Source organism: Oncorhynchus keta, chromosome 19 (genome assembly GCF_023373465.1).
Source record: "Oncorhynchus keta strain PuntledgeMale-10-30-2019 chromosome 19, Oket_V2, whole genome shotgun sequence".
Taxonomy (NCBI): Eukaryota; Metazoa; Chordata; class Actinopteri; order Salmoniformes; family Salmonidae; genus Oncorhynchus; species Oncorhynchus keta.
In genome coordinates, this window is record NC_068439.1 from 1386525 (window position 1) to 1403063 (window position 16539).

The 16539-nt window shown below is 54.6% G+C and overlaps 1 pseudogene; it reads left to right on the plus strand.

Moving 5' to 3' along the window:
* The window catches only part of LOC118381944 (protein FAM91A1-like), a 152676-nt pseudogene that overhangs the window by 104064 nt on the left and 32073 nt on the right, over nucleotides 1-16539 (plus strand).

A 16539-nucleotide genomic window follows, 5' to 3' on the forward strand; every position in this document is an offset into this window, starting at 1 on the left:
GTCAGGGTGGATCGGCCACAGACAGCAGGGTGGATCGGCCACAGTCAGGGTGGTGGATCGGCCACAGTCAGCAGGGTGGATCGGCCACAGTCAGCAGGGTGGATCGGCCACAGTCAGGGTGGTGGATCGGCCACAGTCAGGGTGGTGGATCGCCACAGACAGCAGGGTGGATCGGCCACAGTCAGGCTGGTGGATCGGCCACAGACAGCAGGGTGGATCGGCCACAGTCAGGCTGGTGGATCGGCCACAGACAGCAGGGTGGATCGGCCACAGTCAGCAGCGTGGATCGGCCACAGTCAGGGGTGGTGGATCGGCCACAGTCAGGCTGGTGGATCGCCACAGACAGCAGGGTGGATCGCCACAGTCAGGGTGGTGGATCGCCACAGTCAGGCTGGTGGATCGGCCACAGACAGCAGGGTGGATCGCCACAGTCAGGGTGGTGGATCGCCACAGTCAGCAGGGTGGATCGGCCACAGTCAGCACGGTGGATCGGCCACAGTCAGGAGGGTGGATCGCCACAGTCAGGAGGGTGGATCGGCCACAGTCAGGAGGGTGGATCGGCCACAGACAGCAGGGTGGATCGCCACAGTCAGCAGCGTGATCGGCCACAGTCAGGGTGGTGGATCGGCCACAGTCAGGAGGGTGGATCGGCCACAGTCAGGGTGGTGGATCGGCCACAGTCAGGAGGGTGGATCGCCACAGTCAGGGTGGTGGATCGGCCACAGTCAGGGTGGTGGATCGGCCACAGTCAGCAGGGTGGATCGGCCACAGTCAGGAGGGTGGATCGCCACAGTCAGGGTGGTGGATCGCCACAGTCAGCAGGGTGGATCGGCCACAGTCAGGGTGGTGGATCGCCACAGTCAGGTGGTGGATCGCCACAGTCAGCAGCGTGATCGCCACAGTCAGGTGGTGGATCGGCCACAGTCAGCAGGGTGGATCGGCCACAGTCAGCAGGGTGGATCGCCACAGTCAGGGTGGTGGATCGCCACAGTCAGCAGCGTGGATCGCCACAGTCAGGTGGTGGATCGCCAGTCAGCAGGTTGGATCGGCCACAGTCAGCAGCGTGGATCGCCACAGTCAGGGTGGTGGATCGCCACAGTCAGGCTGGTGGATCGCCACAGTCAGGGTGGTGGATCGCCACAGTCAGCAGGTTGGATCGGCCACAGTCAGGTGGATCGGCCACAGTCAGGGTGGTGGATCGCCACAGTCAGGGTGGTGGATCGCCACAGTCAGGGTGGTGGATCGCCACAGACAGCAGGGTGGATCGGCCACAGTCAGCAGCGTGATCGGCCACAGTCAGGGTGGTGGATCGGCCACAGTCAGGGTGGTGGATCGGCCACAGTCAGGCTGGTGGATCGCCACAGACAGCAGGGTGGATCGCCACAGTCAGCAGGGTGGATCGGCCACAGTCAGGTGGTGGATCGGCCACAGTCAGGGTGGTGGATCGGCCACAGTCAGGCTGGTGGATCGGCCACAGTCAGGGTGGTGGATCGGCCACAGACAGCAGGGTGGATCGGCCACAGTCAGGGTGGTGGATCGGCCACAGTCAGGGTGGTGGATCGGCCACAGACAGCAGGGTGGATCGGCCACAGTCAGGAGGGGTGGATCGCCACAGACAGCAGGGTGGATCGGCCACAGTCAGCAGCGTGGATCGGCCACAGTCAGGGTGGTGGATCGGCCACAGTCAGGAGGGTGGATCGGCCACAGTCAGCACGGTGGATCGGCCACAGTCAGGAGGGTGGATCGGCCACAGTCAGCAGGGTGGATCGGCCACAGTCAGCAGGTTGGATCGGCCACAGACAGCAGGGTGGATCGGCCACAGTCAGCAGCGTGGATCGGCCACAGTCAGGGTGGGGGATCGGCCACAGTCAGGAGGGTGGATCGGCCACAGTCAGGGTGGTGGATCGCCACAGTCAGGAGGGTGGATCGGCCACAGTCAGGGTGGTGGATCGGCCACAGTCAGGTGGTGGATCGGCCACAGTCAGCAGGGTGGATCGGCCACAGTCAGGAGGGTGGATCGGCCACAGTCAGGGTGGTGGATCGGCCACAGTCAGCAGGGTGGATCGGCCACAGTCAGGGTGGTGGATCGGCCACAGTCAGGGTGGTGGATCGCCACAGTCAGCAGCGTGGATCGGCCACAGTCAGGGTGGTGGATCGGCAACAGTCAGCAGGGTGGATCGGCCACAGTCAGCAGGGTGGATCGGCCACAGTCAGGGTGGTGGATCGGCCACAGTCAGCAGCGTGGATCGCCACAGTCAGGGTGGTGGATCGCCACAGTCAGCAGGTTGGATCGCCACAGTCAGCAGCGTGGATCGGCCACAGTCAGGGTGGTGGATCGGCCACAGTCAGGCTGGTGGATCGGCCACAGTCAGGGTGGTGGATCGGCCACAGTCAGCAGGTTGGATCGCCACAGTCAGGGGTGGATCGGCCACAGTCAGGGTGGTGGATCGCCACAGTCAGGGTGGTGGATCGCCACAGTCAGGGTGGTGGATCGGCCACAGACAGCAGGGTGGATCGGCCACAGTCAGCAGCGTGGATCGCCACAGTCAGGGTGGTGGATCGGCCACAGTCAGGGTGGTGGATCGCCACAGTCAGGCTGGTGGATCGCCACAGACAGCAGGGTGGATCGCCACAGTCAGCAGGGTGGATCGCCACAGTCAGGTGGTGGATCGGCCACAGTCAGGGTGGTGGATCGGCCACAGTCAGGCTGGTGGATCGGCCACAGTCAGGGTGGTGGATCGGCCACAGACAGCAGGGTGGATCGGCCACAGTCAGGGTGGTGGATCGGCCACAGTCAGGTGGTGGATCGGCCACAGACAGCAGGGTGGATCGGCCACAGTCAGGAGGGTGGATCGGCCACAGACAGCAGGGTGGATCGGCCACAGTCAGCAGCGTGGATCGCCACAGTCAGGTGGTGGATCGGCCACAGTCAGGAGGGTGGATCGGCCACAGTCAGGGTGGTGGATCGGCCACAGTCAGGAGGGTGGATCGCCACAGTCAGGGTGGTGGATCGGCCACAGTCAGGGTGGTGGATCGCCACAGTCAGCAGGGTGGATCGCCACAGTCAGGAGGGTGGATCGCCACAGTCAGGGTGGTGGATCGGCCACAGTCAGCAGGGTGGATCGGCCACAGTCAGGGTGGTGGATCGCCACAGTCAGCAGGGTGGATCGGCCACAGTCAGGGTGGTGGATCGCCACAGTCAGGGTGGTGGATCGGCCACAGTCAGCAGCGTGGATCGGCCACAGTCAGGGTGGTGGATCGGCCACAGTCAGCAGGGTGGATCGGCCACAGTCAGGTGGTGGATCGCCACAGTCAGCAGGTTGGATCGGCCACAGTCAGCAGCGTGGATCGGCCACAGTCAGGGTGGTGGATCGGCCACAGTCAGGCTGGTGGATCGGCCACAGACAGCAGGGTGGATCGGCCACAGTCAGGCTGGTGGATCGGCCACAGACAGCAGGGTGGATCGGCCACAGTCAGGGTGGTGGATCGGCCACAGTCAGGCTGGTGGATCGGCCACAGTCAGGGTGGTGGATCGGCCACAGTCAGGGTGGTGGATCGCCACAGACAGCAGGGTGGATCGGCCACAGTCAGGAGGGTGGATCGGCCACAGACAGCAGGGTGGATCGGCCACAGTCAGGGTGGTGGATCGGCCACAGACAGCAGGGTGGATCGGCCACAGTCAGGGTGGTGGATCGGCCACAGTCAGGAGGGTGGATCGGCCACAGACAGCAGGGTGGATCGCCACAGTCAGCAACGTGGATCGCCACAGTCAGGGTGGTGGATCGGCCACAGTCAGGAGGGTGGATCGGCCACAGTCAGGGTGGTGGATCGGCCACAGTCAGGGTGGTGGATCGGCCACAGTCAGCAGGGTGGATCGCCACAGTCAGAAGGGTGGATCGGCCACAGTCAGGGTGGTGGATCGGCCACAGTCAGCAGGGTGGATCGGCCACAGTCAGGGTGGTGGATCGCCACAGTCAGGGTGGTGGATCGGCCACAGTCAGGGTGGTGGATCGGCCACAGTCAGGTGGTGGATCGGCCACAGTCAGGGTGGTGGATCGGCCACAGTCAGGGTGGTGGATCGGCCACAGTCAGGGTGGTGGATCGCCACAGTCAGCAGGGTGGATCGGCCACAGTCAGCTGGGTGGATCGCCACAATCAGGGTGGTGGATCGGCCACAGTCAGCAGGTTGGATCGGCCACAGTCAGCAGCGTGGATCGGCCACAGTCAGGGTGGTGGATCGCCACAGTCAGGGTGGTGGATCGGCCACAGTCAGGGTGGTGGATCGCCACAGACAGCAGGGTGGATCGGCCACAGTCAGCAGCGTGCATCGGCCACAGTCAGGGTGATGGATCGGCCACAGTCAGGAGGGTGGATCGCCACAGTCAGCAGGGTGGATCGCCACAGTCAGCAGGGTGGATCGGCCACAGTCAGGAGGGTGGATCGGCCACAGTCAGGAGGGTGGATCGGCCACAGTCAGGAGGGTGGATCGGCCACAGTCAGCAGGGTGGATCGGCCACAGTCAGCAGGGTGGATCGGCCACAGTCAGCAGGGTGGATCGGCCACAGTCAGCAGGGTGGATCGGCCACAGTCAGCAGGGTGGATCGGCCACAGTCAGCAGGGTGGATCGGCCACAGTCAGCAGGGTGGATCGCCACAGTCAGCAGGGTGGATCGGCCACAGTCAGCAGGGTGGATCGGCCACAGTCAGCAGGGTGGATCGGCCACAGTCAGGAGGGTGGATCGGCCACAGTCAGGAGGGTGGATCGGCCACAGTCAGGAGGGTGGATCGCCACAGTCAGCAGCGTGGATCGGCCACAGTCAGCAGCGTGGATCGCCACAGTCAGCAGCGTGGATCGGCCACAGTCAGCAGCGTGGATCGGCCACAGTCAGCAGCGTGGATCGCCACAGTCAGCAGGGTGGATCGGCCACAGTCAGGGGTGGTGGATCGGCCACAGTCAGCAGGGTAGATCGGCCACAGTCAGGGTGGTGGATCGGCCACAGTCAGCAGGGTGGATCGGCCACAGTCAGCAGGGTGGATCGGCCACAGTCAGCAGCGTGGATCGGCCACAGTCAGCAGGGTGGATCGGCCACAGTCAGCAGCGTGGATCGCCACAGTCAGCAGCGTGGATCGGCCACAGTCAGCAGGGTGGATCGCCACAGTCAGCAGGGTGGATCGGCCACAGTCAGCAGCGTGGATCGGCCACAGTCAGCAGGGTGGATCGGCCACAGTCAGGGTGGTGGATCGGCCACAGTCAGGTGGTGGATCGCCACAGTCAGCACGGTGGATCGGCCACAGTCAGGGTGGTGGATCGGCCACAGTCAGGGTGGATCAGCCACAGTCAGGCTGGTGGATCGGCCACAGGCAGCAGGGTGGATCGGCCACAGTCAGGGTGGTGGATCGGCCACAGTCAGGGTGGTGGATCGGCCACAGTCAGCAGGGTGGATCGGCCACAGTCAGGGTGGTGGATCGGCCACAGTCAGCAGGGTGGATCGGCCACAGTCAGCAGGGTGGATCGGCCACAGTCAGCAGGGTGGATCGGCCACAGTCAGGGTGGTGGATCGGCCACAGACAGCAGGGTGGATCGGCCACAGTCAGCAGGGTGGATCGGCCACAGTCAGCAGGGTGGATCGGCCACAGTCAGCAGGGTGTATCGGCCACAGTCAGCAGGGTGGATCGGCCACAGTCAGCAGGGTGGATCGGCCACAGTCAGGAGGGTGGATCGGCCACAGTCAGCAGGGTGGATCGCCACAGTCAGGAGGGTGGATCGGCCACAGTCAGCAGGGTGGATCGGCCACAGTCAGGAGGGTGGATCGCCACAGTCAGGAGGGTGGATCGGCCACAGTCAGGAGGGTGGATCGGCCACAGTCAGCAGGGTGGATCGGCCACAGTCAGCAGCGTGGATCGGCCACAGTCAGCAGCGTGGATCGGCCACAGTCAGCAGGGTGGATCGGCCACAGTCAGGGTGGTGGATCGGCCACAGTCAGCAGGGTAGATCGGCCACAATCAGGGTGGTGGATCGCCACAGTCAGCTGGGTGGATCGGCCACAGTCAGCAGGGTGGATCGGCCACAGTCAGCAGCGTGGATCGGCCACAGTCAGCAGGGTGGATCGGCCACAGTCAGCAGCGTGGATCGGCCACAGTCAGCAGCGTGGATCGGCCACAGTCAGCAGGGTGGATCGGCCACAGTCAGCAGGGTGGATCGGCCACAGTCAGCAGCGTGGATCGGCCACAGTCAGCAGGGTGGATCGGCCACAGTCAGGGTGGTGGATCGGCCACAGTCAGGGTGGTGGATCGGCCACAGTCAGGGTGGTGGATCGGCCACAGTCAGCAGGGTGGATCGGCCACAGTCAGCAGGGTGGATCGGCCACAGTCAGGATGGTGGATCGGCCACAGTCAGGAGGGTGGATCGGCCACAGTCAGCAGGTTGGATCGGCCACAGTCAGGATGGTGGATCGGCCACAGTCAGCAGGGTGGATCGGCCACAGTCAGGGTGGTGGATCGGCCACAGTCAGCAGGGTGGATCGGCCACAGTCAGGGTGGTGGATCGGCCACAGTCAGCAGGGTGGATCGGCCACAGTCAGGGTGGTGGATCGGCCACAGTCAGCAGGGTGGATCGGCCACAGTCAGCAGGGTGGATCGGCCACAGTCAGCAGGGTGGATCGGCCACAGTCAGCAGGGTGGATCGGCCACAGTCAGCAGGGTGGATCGGCCACAGTCAGGAGGGTGGATCGGCCACAGTCAGCAGGGTGGATCGGCCACAGTCAGCAGGGTGGATCGGCCACAGTCAGCAGGGTGGATCGGCCACAGTCAGCAGGGTGGATCGGCCACAGTCAGCAGGGTGGATCGGCCACAGTCAGCAGGGTGGATCGGCCACAGTCAGCAGGGTGGATCGGCCACAGTCAGCAGGGTGGATCGGCCACAGTCAGCAGGGTGGATCGGCCACAGTCAGCAGGGTGGATCGGCCACAGTCAGCAGGGTGGATCGGCCACAGTCAGGGTGGTGGATCGGCCACAGTCAGGAGGGTGGATCGGCCACAGTCAGGGTGGGGGATCGGCCACAGTCAGGAGGGTGGATCGGCCACAGACAGACAGCATGGTGGATCGGCCACAGTCAGCAGGTTGGATCGGCCACAGTCAGGGTGGTGGATCGGCCACAGTCAGGGTGGTGGATCGGCCACAGTCAGGGTGGTGGATCGGCCACAGTCAGCAGGTTGGATCGGCCACAGTCAGCAGCGTGGATTAGGCTGCTATTATTTTCTTTCGGGACTTGAACATTCTTGTAAATTCCATGAACCTTGGCCATCTAATCTGATTCATGTCATGGTACATAAAGTCGTATGTGCTTGCATTTCTCCCTATTCAAATCAACCATACATTTATGAATAAATAAACTTCATTGTTCCCCCTGTAGCACATTGGCCCAGCCATCCCCGAAGTGAGCTCCATCTGGTTCAAGCTCTATCTGTACCATGTGACCGGCCAGGGTCCTCCCTCCCTGCTGCTGTCCAAGGGCTCCAGGCTCCGGAAACTACCAGACATCTTCCAGGTCAGTCTATAGAAACTACCATACATTTTCCAGGTCAGTCTGTAGAAACTACCAGACATCTTCCAGGTCAGTCTATAGAAACTACCAGACTCCTTTCAGGTCAGTCTGTAGAAACTACCAGACATCAGGTCAGTTTTAATGGTCCGATATTCTGTGGACTGGTTTCCCGGACACAGATTAATCTTAGTCTTGGTCTAAAAATCAAATTCAGTGATGGACTTCCGTTGAACATCTGTTTTAGTTTGGTGCTGGCCTTTATCTGTGTGTGTGAAATCGCCTTGCTGCCTGGCCTGAGTGCTACTACCTGTCATCAGAATGACACACTCAGTTTTTCTGGTTGTGAGGATTCCTGGTGATTATTGTATGTGTTCCAGGTTTTTGACAGGCTGCTGATCACTTCCTGGGGTCACGACCCGGTGTGGTTCCTACGTCCAACGTGCTGACCATGCTCAATGACGCCCTCACACACTCCGCTGTACTCATACAGGTAAGACACACACACACACACACACACACACACACACACACACACACACACACACACACACACACACACACACACACACACACACACACACACACACTCTTAACGTAAGTCTCTCTGGGTCCACAGGGCCATGGGCTGCAGGGTCATGGAGAGACAGTACACGTCCCCTTCCCGTTTGACCGGGAGGATCTCAAAGGAGGTAGCTGGTTCTCAAGCTGCTGTAGTTGATGCACTGCTATCTGTCTGAGCCTGCAGAACTGACGATAGTATCTGATAATCAAGTCAGAGACCTGTTGCTTTCTCAAGCCCTCTTCTTTCTCTATGAACAGTTGAATTTGGTTGACAAACAAGAAGTGACACATGTTAGAAGTGACACGTTGGAGGTATCACATGTAAGAGTTGATATTCAAATCTTTCTGCGTAAACCTAGTTGAACCCTTTCTGCCCCCCCACCCAGAGTTCTCCTCCTCCAACATGTGTGTCCACAAGGCCCTGCTGCTGCTGAGGGAGAAGGTGGATCTGGAGCACCAGTGTGGTTACATCACCATGCTCAACCCCAACAACAGGCACCGCAGGAGGGCCAGCGAGAGCTCCGACGGCAGGGGTGAGTGGAGGGTTGGGATTAGGGTTGCGACGGTCATAGAATTTTGGATGACGGTAATTGGCCAGCCGAATGAATGCAGTCTCCCGTCTTCAGTCAATATATATATGCAATACCAGTCAAACGTTTGGACACACCTACTCATTCAAGGGTTTTTCTTTATTTTTTGACTATTTTGTACATTGTAGAATAATAGTGAAGACATCAAAACTATGACATAACACATGTAGTAACCAAAGAAGTGTTAAACAAATCAAAATATATTTTATATTTGAGATTAGCCACCCTTTTCCATGACGACAGCTTTGCACACTCTTGGCATTCTCTCAACCAGCTTCACGAGGTAGTCACCTGGAATGGATTTCAATTAACAGGTGTGCCTTGTTAAAAGTATATTTCTGGAACTTCCGTCCATCTTAATGTGTTTGAGCCAATCAGTTGTGACGAGGTAGGGGTGGTTAGCCCTATTTGGTTAAAGACCAAGTCCATATTATGGGAAGAACAGCTCAAATAATCAAAGCAAAACGACAGTCCATCATTACTTTAAGACATGAAGGTCAGTCAATACAACAGTCCATCATTACTTTAAGACATGAAGGTCAGTCAAAACGGAACATTTCAAGAATTTTGCAAGTTTCTTCAAGTGCAGTCGCAAAAACCATGAAGTGCTATGATGAAACTGGCTCTCATGAGGACCGCCACAGGAAAGGAAGACCCAGAGTTACATTTACATTTACATTTAAGTCATTTAGCAGACGCTCTTATCCAGAGCGACCTCTGCTGCAGAGGATCAGTTCATTAGAGTTAACTGGCTCTCATGAGGACCGCCACAGGAAAGGAAGACCCAGAGTTACAGAGGATAAGTTGATTATAGTTACCAGCCTCAGAAATTGCAGCCCAAATAAATGCTTCACAGAGTTCAAGTAGCAGACACATCTCAACATCAACTGTTCAGAGGAGACTGCATGAATCAAATAAAATACAATTGTATTTGTCACATGCGCCGAATACAACAGTTGTAGACCTTACAGTGAAATGCTTATTTACAAGCCCTTAACCAACAATGCTTTAAGAAGTTAAAAAATAGAAAATAAAAGTAACAAATAATCAGGCCTTCATGGTCGAATTGCTGCAAAGAAACCACTACTACTAAAGGACACCAATAATAAGAAGAGACTTGCTCGGGCCAAGAAACACGAGCAATGGACATTAGACTGGTGAAAATCTTTCCTTTGGTCTGATGAGGCCAAATTTGAGATTTTTGGATCCAACCGCCATGTCTTTGTGAGACACAGAGTAGGTGAACGGATGATCTCCGCATGTGTGGTTCCCACCGTGAAGCATGGAGGAGGAGGTGTGATGGTGTGTGGTTCCCACCATGAAGCATGGAGGAAGAGGTGTGATGGTGCTTTGCTGGTGACACTGTCAGTGATTTATTTAGAATTCAAGGTGCTTAGTGGGACTATCATTTGTTTTTCAACAGGACAATGACCCAACACACCTCCAGGCTGTGTAAGGGCTATTTGACCATGAAGGAGAGTGATGGAGTGCTGCATCAGATGACCTGGCCTCCACAATCACCCGTCCTCAACCCAATTGAGATGGTTTGGGATGAGTTGGACCGCAGAGTGAAGGAAAAACAGCCAACAAGTGCTCAGCATATGTGGGACCTCCTTCAAGACTTTCGGAAATGCATTCCTCATGAAGCTGTTTGAGGGAATGCCAAGAGTGTGCAAAGCTGTCATCAAGGCACAGGGTGGCTACTTTGAAGAATCTCAAATATAAAATATATTTTGATTTATTTAACACTTTTTGGTAGATAAAGAACCTACACTGTCTAGAACAGGGGACCATAGATATAGAACCTACACTGTCTAGAACAGGGGACCATAGATATAGAACCTACACTGTCTAGAACAGGGGACCATAGATATAGAACCTACACTGTCTAGAACAGGGGACCATAGATATAGAACCGATACTGTCTAGAACAGGGGACCATAGATATAGAACCTACACTGTCTAGAACAGGGGACCATAGATATAGAACCTACACTGTCTAGAACAGGGGACCATAGATATAGAACCTACACTGTCTAGAACAGGGGACCATAGATATAGAACCAATACTGTCTAGAACAGGGGACCATAGATATAGAACCTACACTGTCTAGAACAGGGGACCATAGATATAGAACCTATACTGTCTAGAACAGGGGACCATAGATATAGAACCTACACTGTCTAGAACAGGGGACCATAGATATAGAACCTACACTATCTAGAACAGGGGACCATAGATATAGAACCTACACTGTCTAGAACAGGGGACCATAGATATAGAACCTACACTGTCTAGAACAGGGGACCATAGAAAAATAACCGATACTGTCTAGAACAGGGGATCATAGATATAGAACCTACACTGTCTAGAACAGGGGACCATAGATATAGAACCTACACTGTCTAGAACAGGGGACCATAGATATAGAACCTATACTGTCTAGAACAGGGGACCATAGATATAGAACCTACACTGTTAAGAACAGAGGACCATAGATATAGAACCGATACTGTCTAGAACAGAGGACCATATATATAGAACCTATACTGTCTAGAACAGGGGACCATATATATGGAACCTATACTGTTTGGAACAGAGGACCATAGATATAGAACCTATACTGTCTAGAACAGAGGACCATAGATATAGAACCTATACTGTCTAGAACAGGGGACCATATATATAGAACCTATACTGTTTGGAACAGAGGACCATATATATAGAACCTATACTCCATGTTCAGTTTATTAGGTACTGGGTCGGACCCCTCTTTTCCCGCAGAACAGCCTGAATCCTTCGGGGCATGGAAATGTTACCCAATATTGGTATCAAGAGATGTTTATCACCCCAAAATTGTCCAGTGTTGTTGATGGGGTGTCCACTGGGGCTGCTGCTTCTTGTTTTTAGCTGATCGTAGTGGAACCCGGTGTGGTTGTCTGCTGCAATAGCCGTGACAAGGACTGTACTGCGCCGTTACATGCCTGTTTGTGGGCCGCCTGATAGCACAAACCTTGCCATTCTTCTTGGACCTCTCTCGTCAACAGGCTGTTTGTGCCGCTGGGTTTTTTGGTTTGTCACACCATTCTCTGGAAACCCTAGAAACCAACTATCGTGTGTGAAAAGCCCCGGAGGCCATTTCTGAGATACTGGAACCAGCTCGCCTGGCACCAACAAGTTGCTTTAGGTCACTGGTTTTGCCCATTCTAATGTTCAATCGAGTAAATGAATGCCTTAATGCCGGTCTGCCTGCTTTATATAGCGATCCAAGGCCACTTGACTCACTGTCTGCAGGAACAAACCATTTTTGTGATAGTGTACCTAATAAACTGTCCACTGAGTATATAATGAGGTAAGATTGGTGCTGACGGACATGGCAGGTCTGCTTCTTGCTCCTAAGCAACGTTGTAGGATATATATCGTTTTTTTGTGTCATTTCCAACATTATTAGCCCATAATGTCTGGACTTTGTGCAAACTGGAAGCATGAACCACCACCGCATTTAACCATGGCAAGGTGCCTGGGAATATAGTTGATTACAAACAGTGCAGTTTTTTGTCCTTAAGCCAGTTTGCCACAACTTTGGAAGTATGCTTGGGGTCATTGTCCATTTGGAAGAGCCATTTGCGACCAAGCTTTAACTTCCTGACTGATGTCTTGAGGCGTTGCTTCAATATATCCACATAATTTTCATCTATTTTGTGAAGTGCACCAGTCCCTCCTGCAGCAAAGCACCCCCACAACATGATGCTGCCATCCCCGTGCTTCACTGTTGGGATGGTGTTCTTCGGCTTGCAAGCCTCCCCCTTTGTCCTCCAAACATAATGATGGTCATTATGGCCAAACAGTTTTATTTTTGTTTCATCAAATCAGAGGACATTTCTCCAAAAAGTACGATCTTTGTCCCCATGTTCAGTTGCAAACCGTAGTCTGGCTTTTTATTGCGGATTTGGAGCAGTGGCTTCTTCCTTGCTGAGTGGCCTTTCAGGTTATGTCGATATAGGACTCGTTTTACTGTGGCTATAGATACTTTTGTACCTGTTTCCTCCAGCATCTTCACAAGGTTCTTTGCTGTTGATTTGCACTTTTTGCACCAAAGTACGTTCATCTCTAGAAGCGTCTCCTTCCTGAGCGGTATGGCGGCTGCGTGGTCCCTTGGTGTTTACACTTGCATACTATTGTTTGTACAGATGCACGTGGTACATTCATGCATTTGGAAATTGCCCACAAGGATGAACCAGACTTGTGGATGTCTACTATTTTTTTTCTGAGGTCTTGGCTGATTTCTTTTGATTTTCCATGATGTCAAGCAAAGAGGCACTGAGTTTGAAGGTAGGCCTTGACATACATCCACAGGTACACCTCCATAGGTACACCTCCAATTGACTCAAATAATGTCAATTAGCCTATCAGAAGCTTCTAAAGCCTTGACATCATTTTCATGGAATTTACCAAGTTGTTTAAAGGCACAGACAACTTAGTGTATGTAAACTTCTGACCCACTGGAATTGTGATACATTGAATTATAAGTGAAATAATCTGTCTGAAAATTGTGGAGTGTTTGAAAAACAAGTTTTATTGACTCCAACCTAAGTGTATGTAAACTTCCTGACTTCAACTGAATGTGGCAGGGTCAACAGACAATCATGGATTATAAACTACAACTTAAGACTTCAAAGGGAAAACCAGCCACGTCGCAGACCAGGACGTCTTGCTCCCGGACAAGCTAAACACTTTCTTCGCCCTCTTTAAGGATAACAGTGCCATCGACGCGGCCCGCTCCCATGGACTGTGGGCACTCGTTCTCCGAGGCCGACTTGATTAAGACATTTAAGCGTGTTAACCCTCGTAAGGCTGCCGGCCCAGACAGCATCCCTAGCTGCGTCCTCAGAGCATGCGCAGACCAGCTGGCTGGAGTGTTTACGGACATATTCAATCTCTCCCTATCCCAGTCTGTTGTCCCCACTTGCTTCAAGATGGCCACCATTGTTCCTGTACCCAAGAAAGCCAAAGTAACTGAACAGAGGGACTATCGACCCGTGGCACCCACTTCTGTCATCATGAAGTTCTTTGAGAGACTAGTCAAGGATCATATCACCGCCACCTTACCTGCCACCCTAGACCCAATTTCAATACCACCTCGATAAATCCACAGACCATGCAATCGCCATTTCACTGCCCTATCCCATCCTGGACAAGAGGAATAACTATGTAAGAATGCTGTTCATTGCCAACAGCTCAGCATTCAACACCACAGTACCCTTCAAGCTCATCATTTGGGTCTGATCCCCGCCCTATGCGACTGGGTCCTAGACTTCTTGGAGGAGGTATAAACCTTAAAGTTCCTCGGGGGAACACGTCACTGACAATCTGAAATGGTCCACCCACACAGACGGTGTGGTGAAGAAGGCGCAACAGAGCCTCTTCAACCTCAGGAGGCTGAGGAAATTTGTCTTGGTCCCGAAGACCCTCACAAACTTTTACAGATGCACTATTGAGAGCATCCCTTCTGGCCTGGTACAGCAACTGCACCGCCCTCAACCACAGGGCTCTCCAGAGGGTCAACTGGGTTTCTAATCCTTATTTAACTAGGCAACTGGGTGGTGGGTACATTTACATTTACATTTAAGTCATTTAGCAGACGCTCTTATCCAGAGCGACTCAAATTGGTGCATACACCTTATGACAACCAGTGGAACAGCCACTTGCATCTAAATCTTGTTGGGGGTGAGAAGGATTACTTACCCTTACTTACCCTATCCTAGGTATTCCTTGAAGAGGTGGGGTTTCAGGTGTCTCCGGAAGGTGGTGATTGACTCCGCTGTCCTGGCGTCGTGAGGGAGTTTGTTCCACCATGGGGGCCAGAGCAGCGAACAGTTTTGACTGGGCTGAGCAACTGTACTTCCTCAGTGGTAGGGAGGCGAAGGCCAGAGGTGGATGAACGCAGTGCCCTTGTTTGGGTGTAGGGCCTGATCAGAGCCTGGAGGTACTGAGGTGCCGTTCCCCTCACAGCTCCGTGGCGAGCACCATGGTCTTGTAGCGGATGCAAACTGGAAGCCAGTGGAGAGAGCGGAGGAGCGGGGTGACGTGAAGAACTTGGGAAGGTTGAACACCAGATTCCCGTTCTGGATGAGTTGTAGGGGTTTAATGGCACAGGAAGGGAGCCCAGCCAACAGCGAGGAAGTAATCAAGACGGGAGATGACAAGTGCCTGGATTAGGACCTGCGCCGCTGTGAGGCAGGGTCAAACTCTGCGGATGTTGTAGAGCATGAACCTACAGGAACGGGACACCGCCTTGATGTTAGTTGAGAACGTCAGGGTGTTGTCCAGGATCACGCCAAGGTTCTTAGCGCTCTGGGAGGATACAATGGAGTTGTCACCGTGATAGATCATGGAACAGTCCTTCCCGGGAGGAAGAGGAGCTCCGTCTTGCTGAGGTTCAGCTTGAGGTGGTGATCCGTCATCCACACTTATGTCTGCCAGACATGCAGAGATGCGCACCCACCTGGTCATCAGAAGGGGAAAGGAGAAGATTAATTGTGTGTCCCTGCTATGATAGGAGAGACCATGTGAGGTTATGACAGAGCCAAGTGACTTGGTGTATAGCGAGAATAAGAGAGGGCCTAGAACAGAGCCCTGGGGACACCAGTGGTGAGAGCGCGTGGTGAGGAGACAGATTCTCGCCACGCCACCTGGTAGGAGCGACCTGTCAGGTAGGACGCAATCCAAGCGTGGGCCGCGCCGGAGATGCCCAACTCGGAGAGGGTGGAGAGGAGGATCTGATGGTTCACAGTATCGAAGGCAGCCGATAGGTCTAGAAGGATGAGAGCAGAGGAGAGAGAGTTAGCTTTAGCAGTGCGGAGCGCCCCTACAGAGAAGAGCAGTCTCAGTTGAATGACTAGTCTTGAAACCTGACTGATTTGGATTCATTCTGAGAGAGATAGCGGTGAGCTGGCCAAGGACGGCACGCAAGAGTTTTGGAGAGAAAAGAGAGAAGGGATACTGGTCTGTAGTTGCTGACATCGGAGGGATCGAGTGTAGGTTTTTTTTCAGAAGGGTGCAACTCTCGCTCTCTTGAAGACCGTAGCCAGCGGTCAGGGATGAGTTGATGAGCTGGGAGAAGGTCTCCGGAAATGGTCTGGAGAAGAGAGGAGGGGATAGGGTCAAGCGGGCAGGTTGTTGGGCGGCCGGCCGTCACAAGACCTTTCATCTGGAGAGAGAGGGGAGAAAGAGGTCAGAGCATAGGGTAGGGCAGTGTGGGCAGAACCAGCAGTGTCCCTTAGCAAACGAGGATCGGATGTCATCGACCTTCTTTTCAAAAATGGTTGAGTCATCTGCAGAGAGGGAGGAGGGAGGGGGGAGGATTCAGGAGGGAGGAGAAGGTGGCAAAGAGCTTCCTAGGGTTAGAGGCAGATGCTTGGAATTTAGAATGGTAGAAAGTGGCTTTAGCAGCAGAGACAGAGGAGGAAAATGTAGAGAGGAGGGAGTGAAAGGATGCCAGGTCCGCAGGGAGGCGAGTTTTCCTCCATTTCCCCCTGCCCGGATCCTGTTCTGTGAGCTCGCAATGAGTCGTCGAGCCACGGAGCGGGAGGGAGGACCGAGCCGGCCTGGAGGATAGGGGACATAGGGAGTCAAAGGATGCAGTAAGGGAGGAGAGGAGGGTTGAGGAGGCAGAATCAGGAGATAGGTTGGAGAAAGTTTGAGCAGAGGGAAGAGAAGATAGGATGGAAGAGGAGAGAGTAGCGGGGAGAGAGAGCCGGCGCGATACCATCCGAGTAGGGGCAGTGTGGGAAGTGTTGGATGAGAGCGAGAGGGAAAAGGATACAAGGTAGTGGTCGGAGACTTG